Source organism: Notamacropus eugenii, chromosome 2 (assembly GCF_028372415.1).
Source record: "Notamacropus eugenii isolate mMacEug1 chromosome 2, mMacEug1.pri_v2, whole genome shotgun sequence".
In the NCBI taxonomy this organism is placed as follows: Eukaryota; Metazoa; Chordata; class Mammalia; order Diprotodontia; family Macropodidae; genus Notamacropus; species Notamacropus eugenii.
The window spans coordinates 216,769,238-216,778,517 of NC_092873.1; the positions used below are offsets into that span (position 1 = coordinate 216,769,238).

The 9,280-nt window shown below is 38.1% G+C and overlaps 1 pseudogene; it reads right to left on the reverse strand.

Moving 5' to 3' along the window:
* Positions 1–3,852: 3,852 nt before the first annotated feature.
* LOC140522925 (protein Abitram pseudogene) lies at positions 3,853–6,030 on the reverse strand (annotated as a pseudogene).
* Positions 6,031–9,280: the final 3,250 nt, after the last annotated feature.

Sequence of the window (9,280 nt, forward strand, 5' to 3'; positions counted from 1 at the left end):
CTTAGTAAAACCATGTTGGCCAACAGGCTAAACCAGTTTGAGGGTCACAGAAAGGTCTCAGACTGGTAGGTGAGTTAAGTGGATGTCTACCCCAAGCATGTGAAGACTTCCCCTGGTGGAATGGGCAGATGAGAGCAATTCATTCCAGTAGTCATGAAGGCAGCTGTGACGTAGGCATTGACTTTGGTCAGACATGGAAGACACCTAGGTCATCCACTGCATCCTGGGTCACCAGCTGTCACCCAGACTTTTGTCCTGCCACTGGATTTTGATGACTTAGGAAGAGAGAGTGAGGCTGATGACTTTGTGCAACTCTGCCTCACTTAAATCTAATTGACTGGCAAGTCAAAATACCATCCGATGATGTCACTGGTTCTCTTCTAAAAAGGATGAACAAGTACTTGAGGTAACAATGAATACCAGGTACAGGACAGTCTTTCTTTTCACAGAAACTGTTACAACAGTAACATAAGCACAAAGTATTCACAATGGCTCATAAATAGTTGATGTAATTCTCCTTCCACTCCAGTGAATTCCATTCTTCCTTTTCAAGGATCTATATCGCTCCTCTGACTCCTAATGTCTCTTTGTGATTTGTACTCCCCTTGGATGGGAAAATAAACTTGGGATCATGAAAGAGGCAATCTCTTGACATTTTGGCAAGCCCATCTTTTACTATAGGTGCCTATTTAAATTTCTAGCCTTCTTTCTTTGGACTTACTTCTAAAGTAAAGAGACTTGGAGTTTTGGGGAGGAAAACTCCCCATTTCCCCCTTTTCTAGTAGAGGAGAAAAGATCTAGATTTTTTGCTGCTCCATATGTGTGGCTTAGTCCTTTGCTTATCGTCCAACTCTGGAGCCCTTGTGGTGATTACTACTAGCACAGCTCAAGAATTCCCCCTTTGCTCTCAAGAAGATTGGGTTCCCAAACTCTCAACGGTTTTTAGAAAAGACCAGGATTCAGGAACTTCTAACATTCCTCTGAAAGGCACTACAGTGACTCATTGCATGGTTCCTCTTTTCTGAGTCCATATAGTTGAGAGCATATTCAACTGCAATGTACTTTTATTTTTAGAACTAGGTTCAGAAACTTGAGGTCCAGGAACTTGGGGTCCAGGAACTCTTGTTACTTCAGTTGAATAACATTCAAACATTGAAAAAAAACCACAAACAAAACTTCTTTTGACTTTATTATTTTGAGAGCAATGAAAAGTTTGTGAGAGTTATTTAAGGAATTCCACTGTTCCTCAAAACCTAAACTGGATTCTATCTGCTGATTTACATAGCAGCTACACATTCTACATGAGTTGTAACATACATGCCATATCATGAGGCACCAAAAAGGGAAAAAAGCAAAAAAAGAGTTTCACTCCATGGATAGCAGTTTCATTTTAATCTATGCATTATATGAAGGTTTCAAGACATTCATTTAAGACAGCATGGTAATGGAAAGATCATTACAGTTAGAGGCAGGGAACAAGGGTTAAAATCTCTTTCATTACCTCTTTTTTCCCCCAGAATGTCTTAGTGAATCTTTAATCCAAAGAAATAGCTATGAAGATGTTCTCGAGAACCTCTGACATACTATGTTAGTTATGTTCTATTTACATGTTTGCAGTTTTTAGTACCATACTTAAGTGTTTTTGAAGCAGTTTCATTTCTGGGAAGTTCCTCATTGCTTTGCAATACCTTAAATCTCTAGAAATCATTTATTTTGGAATATGGCTATATGATAATTAAATCACTGTTTACGGGTATTACTTAATAGAATAAATATGTTCCAACTGAATTTGTTGTAAAGTGAAATGTTTTCGCATAGCCTGAGTTCTCTATTTTGCAGCTGGACATACATTTCAATAGCGAAAATCCATTAACCCATAGGAAAAGATAAGAGGACCAGATCCATAAAATTCTGGGTATTATGGTACTGGAATATTTTTGCAACACTTTACAAACTAAAAGATCTTCACTTATAATCCATCTTTGTTCAAAACCCAAATTTTTTTCCAGTGCTTCTGCAATAACAAAAGTCCCCAAACTCAACTCCCAGAACTCAACATTCACTTTCTCTTTAGGTTTTTCTAAAATGTGTAGAGATTTCAACATCAACCTTTATCTATACTATGATATAATAGAAAGAGTACTATGGAGAGTCAAAGAATCTGGGTTCTAGTTCTAGATATGACAACTGCATAATCTTGGGCAAGTCATTTCCCCTATCTGAACCTTAGGTTCTTCATTGTGAAATAAGAACTTTAGACCAAATGATCTCTTATTTTACTGACGAGGAAAGACCTCCGTGAAGATTTTTTACAGATGAAGATACAGATGAAGATAACGCCCCTTCCCAGCCTTAAAATTCTGCATTTCACTAAACTGATTAAATGATAACTTCTCCTCTACAAATTTATTCAAGACACTTGTGGATTAAAAAACACTGGTGTGCCTAGAGCCTTGCATATGCTTATAAAATAGACCTGCAAAAATGCTAAAAGATTAAATTATCCTATTTTACCAATGAGAAGCAGCCTGGCACAGAATCTAGGGAACTGGCCTCAAAGTCCCAGCTACAACAAACACAGGCTTTATAACCCTGGGCAAGTCACTTAACCTCTCAGGGCCCTTAGCAACTTTTAATATTCTGAGCTGCAAAGTAGCTGCCACATCTTTGTAAAGGGAGTTGGTTTCAACAAACAGCATCAGTCAAGATCCCCCAAAAAATGATCAAACGTTACACACTGGATAGCATTATATACTTTTGTAATACTTTCACATGCACTAAAACTATTTTGCTACCAACTTTAGTAAGAATTCCCATGCTTAACTGAATCTCAGTATCTCAGCTCTGGGCCAAGATGAGAGAGGTCACCCAAAAAATAAGGGAGGAATAAAAAAAACCAAGATGAGGTATTGGAGTGGAATTTCAGTGAACAATCTATTACTTTATCAACTTTTAATTCCCCAAAGGAGGTTGAATGTTTGGGAAATATTCAGACATTTTCCAAAAGAGAAGCTGTTAAAAGCAAAGTATATGGAACATGATTCACTTTCCTGAATTCCAAGCGAATTCCAAGGGAGGAATAGAGATACAAAAAGCTTTACTGAAGATCAGGTGACAAGCGAAATAGCATGGTGGATAGAAAGAGTTGGGCTTAGAGGCAGGAAGCCATGGACTCAAGTGCTGCCTCTGACACAGACAGTTTTACCCCGTAAAGTCCCTAATCTCTTAGGATACAAAGCAGTTTTCTGAGGCTCTTTAAGCTGAAGGGCATGTGGCCATCTGCAATGGCAGTGAGAAATTCTCACCAAAAACTTCCCATGCTGTCAAAATAATAGATCTGGTCAAAAAAAATACGTCAACAAAGAGAAGGAATTCTAGTTTCTACCTCCTCTCATTCCCAATGTCTGTTCTTCCAGTTCAGGAAATCAAGAAGCGTCCTTGGACAAAGTAAATACTATCTTGTCTAAATGTCCTGGTGAAACTGGTAAAGGAGAAGACCTAAGAGGGTGGGGGGGGGTCTCTTGTTTCACCAAAGTGAATATTTAGAAAATAGTGTTTGCAGCTTCCCAATTGTTTATGTTGTGTTTGAATAAGCAAGAAGAGCCAGGAAGAAATGGGGCATATTTGGACAGAGCTGATCTAAGAGGAGGGGTTAATAAATCAAGATGGACTGGCAGAGATCGCCAATATTGAAGTGTCCAGGAGCTGAAGTAGAGCCATCCCACAATATGGAGAGCACTGTTCTTACCATCACTTTCATGTCCAGTTGTGCTCTACAGCAGCTGGTCCTTAAACACCTGTAGATTTGTGTTTCTTTTGATTTCATTTGTCATTCATTCCTTTCATTCATCTTCATGGTGTTTCTGATTTGTTATTAATTCTTTTCACCACGACTTCTTCATATTCTTTTTGTGTCAATAATCCCACAGTAACGCTCTTGCTTTCTTCAAATTTGGGTAGCACAACAGCAATATATCCCTCAGTGGATGGCTTTTCCTGCAAAATGGATGGCTTATCTAGTATATTTTCATTCACCTCCATCAACCATCCTCTCATGCAGCTTGACACAGTATATTCTTCTCCATCTGAACAGGATATCCTACAAAGAGGTGCAAGTTCTGTTAGAAATTTTGCGCCCCGTTTAAATTTCCCAGAAACCTTGTTCTGAAGTCTGCTACAGCTGGCATTGATCAGGTAATTAATACCCTTAATTGTCTTTTCATTTTGAAGAAGTGGATGAGATTCTGCTAATGTGATTACACAGATTCTGTTACAGTGTTGCAATATACAGTGATCTTCACACGGGTTTCCTTTCACGTCAGCCTTGTACCAGCTGGTGAAGTAGAGATCCACCAGCAACGGGGCTGCAGGAGAAATGCCCCGGCACTGGCTGCCATGGTGAGCTTGGCCTCCCACCAGATCCAGGGACCTCAGAGCCAACCGTGCATAGACCCCAGAGAGCGGAAGCGGTGGTGGGTGCTCGCCCCCTTGTTACCTCGTTACTACAAGCTTACATACACACATATGTATACATACATACATATACATATAGATACAGCCACCTGGTAGATAGATAACCCTTTCACCTCTCCACACTTAGCTAGACTAAATGGTTCTTAGCCACTAGATGCAAATTGTCTCAGCCTATACTTGAAGTTTGGTAGGTCTTTTTGGAAACTGATATCCAGAAATATAACCTTCAAACAACCTGGGCCACCTAAAAACCAAGATGAGGTATTGGAGTGGAATTTCAGTGAACAATCTATTACTTTATCAACTTTTAGTTCCCCAAAGGAGGTTGAATGTTTGGGAAATATTCAGACATTTTCCAAAAGAGAAGCTATTAAAAGCAAAGTATATGGAACATGATTCACTTTCTTGAATTCCAAGAAACCAATTCCTCTGTGTTTCCTTAGTCAGATGAGTCATTCTTCCTGGATATGCTAATAGATTTCAGGAGAATTGAGTGACATAACACATTAGAGAATCAGCAAGAATGAGAGTGATCTGAATATTATAGCATAAGTAGATGGTTTAAAAAGTTTTATGAATGTTTTCTATTTATTTTTATATATGGACATCATACAAAAGCCCACCATTCAGTGACTATATCTGATGAAATTTTCAACGTTACTAGGGAGTGGAGGCGAAGAAGTATGGTTTTCTAGCACTATCACTTATGAGACCCCAATCATATGTTCCCCCATTAATTCTTCAGCTAATATCAATTAGCCAGGTAGAGTAAATTCAATTTTAGCAATGATTCAGGTGGTATAATAATAAGAGTGATTTTCTCTCAGAGGCTTGGATGGGATTGATTCTACCACTGGATTAGCCCACTACCGGGATCCTGAGTTCCAAACTGCCTTGATATTTTATTAAAAGCATCACAAAATATGACTAAGCCTTTGCAACAAATCCCAATATATTTCCTGGGGAGAGTCATCTCTTTTCATACAATGGCTACAAACATTTGCTTCTTCCAAAGTAACTAATTTGTGTATATATTGTTTAATGCCTTTAATTGGTTAAGCAGAGATATTCTCATCGGATAAATGGATTGAGAGTGATTGAGTGTGGTTGGGATGAAGATACAGCTTTTGCTTGTACTCATATGCCACAATTATTTTCAGTCATTTCTGGATTTATGGGCAAATTCTTTGCTTCTAGTTGTGTTGGTTGTTTTTCTTTTATTATGTGTGATAAAAGCCCCTTTAATCCTTTTTACCTCTAGTTTTGTTGCTTTTCCAAGCTGTTTTTTGTGATCTCACTTCTACGGTAACCATGTATTTGATGTGTCCAATATGGTACTCTGTAACTTTTGTGACGATAGTAAAGCTTCAGTTATTCAGGCACTTTTTCACAACTTCTCTCTTAACCGCAATGCTATGCATTGCTGATGGTTCTTCTCCTACTTCCCGGAACAGTCACTTTCAATGACTCATCTTCCTCCACCTTAGCACAGGTGACTGCAGAGGTTCTGTACTTAGCCCCCTTCTCTCTCTGCTTTGTATTCCTTGAAGAGCTCATCGATTCTCAGGAATCAGCTCTAATCAGATTACTTAGAAATCAAATCTTTACTGTCAGGCTCCCCACTTCAAGTTTGAACAATCACCTTAAACTTTACCCTCGAGATTCCTTCACACTTCTCTCCTGTATTTCCAGCTGCCTGTTGGGTGCTTGCCTCCAGCTGTACCACCTTAAGTTCAGCAAGTCCAAAAATGAATTCTTTATTTTTACCTTTATCAGTGTTGCCCTCTTTTTAACTTCTCGGTTTCTGCTGAGGATAGCCCAATCTACCCAGGCTCATAACCTCAAAATCATTTTTTGATTATTCCTCAACTTCTACTTTCTCTCTTTATCTCTCACTTTCAGTTAATTTCTAAGCCCTGTCAATTTTATTTCTGCACTCTCTCTCATATTTTATTCCCTTTGGTTTATTGCTAACACACCTCAGGGTTTTATCTTTTCTCACCAAGGCTATTCTAATATCCTTTAAATGGGTTTTCTTGAAGCTAGTCTATCCTATCAGCAAACTCTTTGTTGTACAATCTTTAAAAAAAAGTTGTATGGGTATTTTTTGTTTTTCTATCACCATGACATCCCTGGATATACTTCCCACTCTTCATGTGTTGATTATGGGAGATGAAAGTTTGGAGATCATGGGGAATAAGATAGGCACAAGAGCCAAACTGGCAGAAAAGGAATTTTATTAAAGTTATATAGAAAACTTAGTGAGGGGAAACTTACACTGAGACTCTGTGACATCTCCTTAGAGTGGGCTGGATGTATGGGTAGCTCTCAGCAAAAGTCTGATCTGTGTAGAAGCCTCATTAAACTGGGCCAGGCACTTTTTCTATATGATAATGAGTTCTTTGGGAACTAGCTCAGTAATAGAATCATGTACAACAAGTGTTAACCAGATAATTCTTTAGTACTTGTCTATTTTACAACATATTAGGGCAAATTGGGGAATTCTCTGGCTGGGTTCAGGCAGGTCACTACATGTTTGCAACCAAAAGAGACCTTTTGTTCAACCTTTGTAATGTAAACAAAAGCAAAATCCCTGTCTGCTACACCATGTAAAAGCTGAAACTTGATTTGAAACAAATCAGAAAAATTTCTGTAAAAATGATATATTCATTGACTATGTTTGACAATATATACTACACTCTCATTCTCCCAAGAAGATGGCATTTTCATGATCTATTCTCTTGGACTTTCATTAAAAAAAAAAATTCCTCATAGTTTGAGTAACCTTAACTTTAAGCACATTATTTCTTCTTTGCACTTATCACATTATTCCTCGTATCAGTTATTTATATATATATTTATATATATCTTCCCCTATGAAATTTTAAGTTTCGTTAGAGCAGTGTCTATGTCCTCTCTGTCTCTCTCCGTCTCCACCCTCTCTCTCCTTTCTCTGTTCTCTCTCTCTCCTGTGGCACAATGCCTTGGGATACAGTATTGGATGCTAACAAAGTAATTGAATCAAAGATTACAGCTCTAAATCTACACATTTAGAGCTGGAAGGACCTCCCAGAGTCATCTAGTTCAAGTTCTTTATCTTACAGATAAGGAAACTGAGGACCAAAGAAGTTAAGTCAATGTGAAGTATAGCTCAGCAGTGGTAAGAGAGTGCAGGAAAGAATATCTTAAGAAACTATCTTAATAGTTAAAAGAACTGGTAATGAGGGACTGGTAACCAGGTGGTAGCAGTGGGAGCAGGAAGGGAGGGGATGGATGCTGGAGATACTGGAGAAGTATAATCAACAGTACTTGGAAAAATTATTGTATGTGACAGTGACTGATCAGACCAATAAGAACTCAGAATGCTCTGCCAATGATTGGGCACAAATAACCTATATGAACATTTCAGGTGGAGGTGTCTTTAAATGCTGTTCCTTAAGGCTCTTCCCCATGTCTTTGCCTTTTGAATTTCTTTTCTTTTCTTTTTTTTTTTAAAGTTCAACTGAAAAGCCATTTCTTCCAGAAAACCTTTTTGTATTTCCATAGTTAATAATTGCCTTCCTCCTTAAGCCTTGTAATGACTTATCAAACGATATTGCATATAATAATAGTCTGTGTTATGTCTTATCTTTTTATTAGTTTGTAATCTTTATGAGGACAGGGACTAAACAATCCCTTTCCCCACTGTCCTGGCACAATGTTCCTCACATTTCATCTCCCACCAAATTGCGCTTCTCTGGATTTCACCAGGTATCTTTCTCCCCCTCTCCATTTTAAACTTCTTTTTATATGTCATCTTCCTCCATTAGACTGTGAGAGTTCCTTGGGGACAGGGACTGGCTTTTGCCTTTCTTTGTAACCCCGGGTCTTAGCAGAGTGCCATATACATGATAGGCGCTAAAAAAAAAGTTTATTGACGGACTGATACAGTAGACAATTACTAAATGCATGTTGAATGAATGAATGTGTATTTGTGTCATTCTGTATGATCACACACATTTAAGAGGCAGTTAAGTGGTGCAAGGGGAAGAGTGAGCTGCCCCATAGGAAAACCTGAGTTCAAATCTGTCCTCAGATACTTACTAGCTGTTTGACTTTGGGCAAGTCACTTAACTTCTGTTTGCCTCAGTTTCTTCCACTGAAAAATGGGATACTAACACCACATACCTTGAAGGGTTGTTGTGAGAATCAAATGAAATACATAGTATTTAGAGAGTGCTTAGCTTATTGCTTGCCACATGGTAGGCACTATATAAATACTTATTCCCTTCCCCATTTAAATAGGCAAATTATATTTTATTTTAAGGAATTTTTTTCTCAGAATTTTGCAATGCCTCTGGAAATAATTAAAATTATCTTAGGGTTGCATCAACACCAGGTCTGGTTACCACTGAACTGACAAGTTTTATAGTAGTGTTATAAAATGTACTTGCAAAGGATAAGTGTGTAGACAGGACCTTACTGAGTCACTGTTCCTGTCTAAAGAAAATAAAATACTCAGAATCATCCATGCCAAAGAAAGGACTTTCAGGAGTAAATTAGATATGGGCAGTATGAAGAAAGTGCTGAGTGTGCCATTATTTATGTACATTTGCTAAAGGAGGTCCTTGATTTTGGTAAGTGAGGGACAGACTTGGTTACACATGGTCAGCTAAGTGGATAGAGCAATAGGAAAATGCATCTTTATGAGTTTAAATCTTGCCTCAGATGCTTACTAGCTTTGTGACACTAGGCAAGTCACTTAACCCTGTTTGTCTCAGTTCCTTATTTGTAAAAAAAAAAAAAAAAAAAAAAAGAGCTTGAAAAG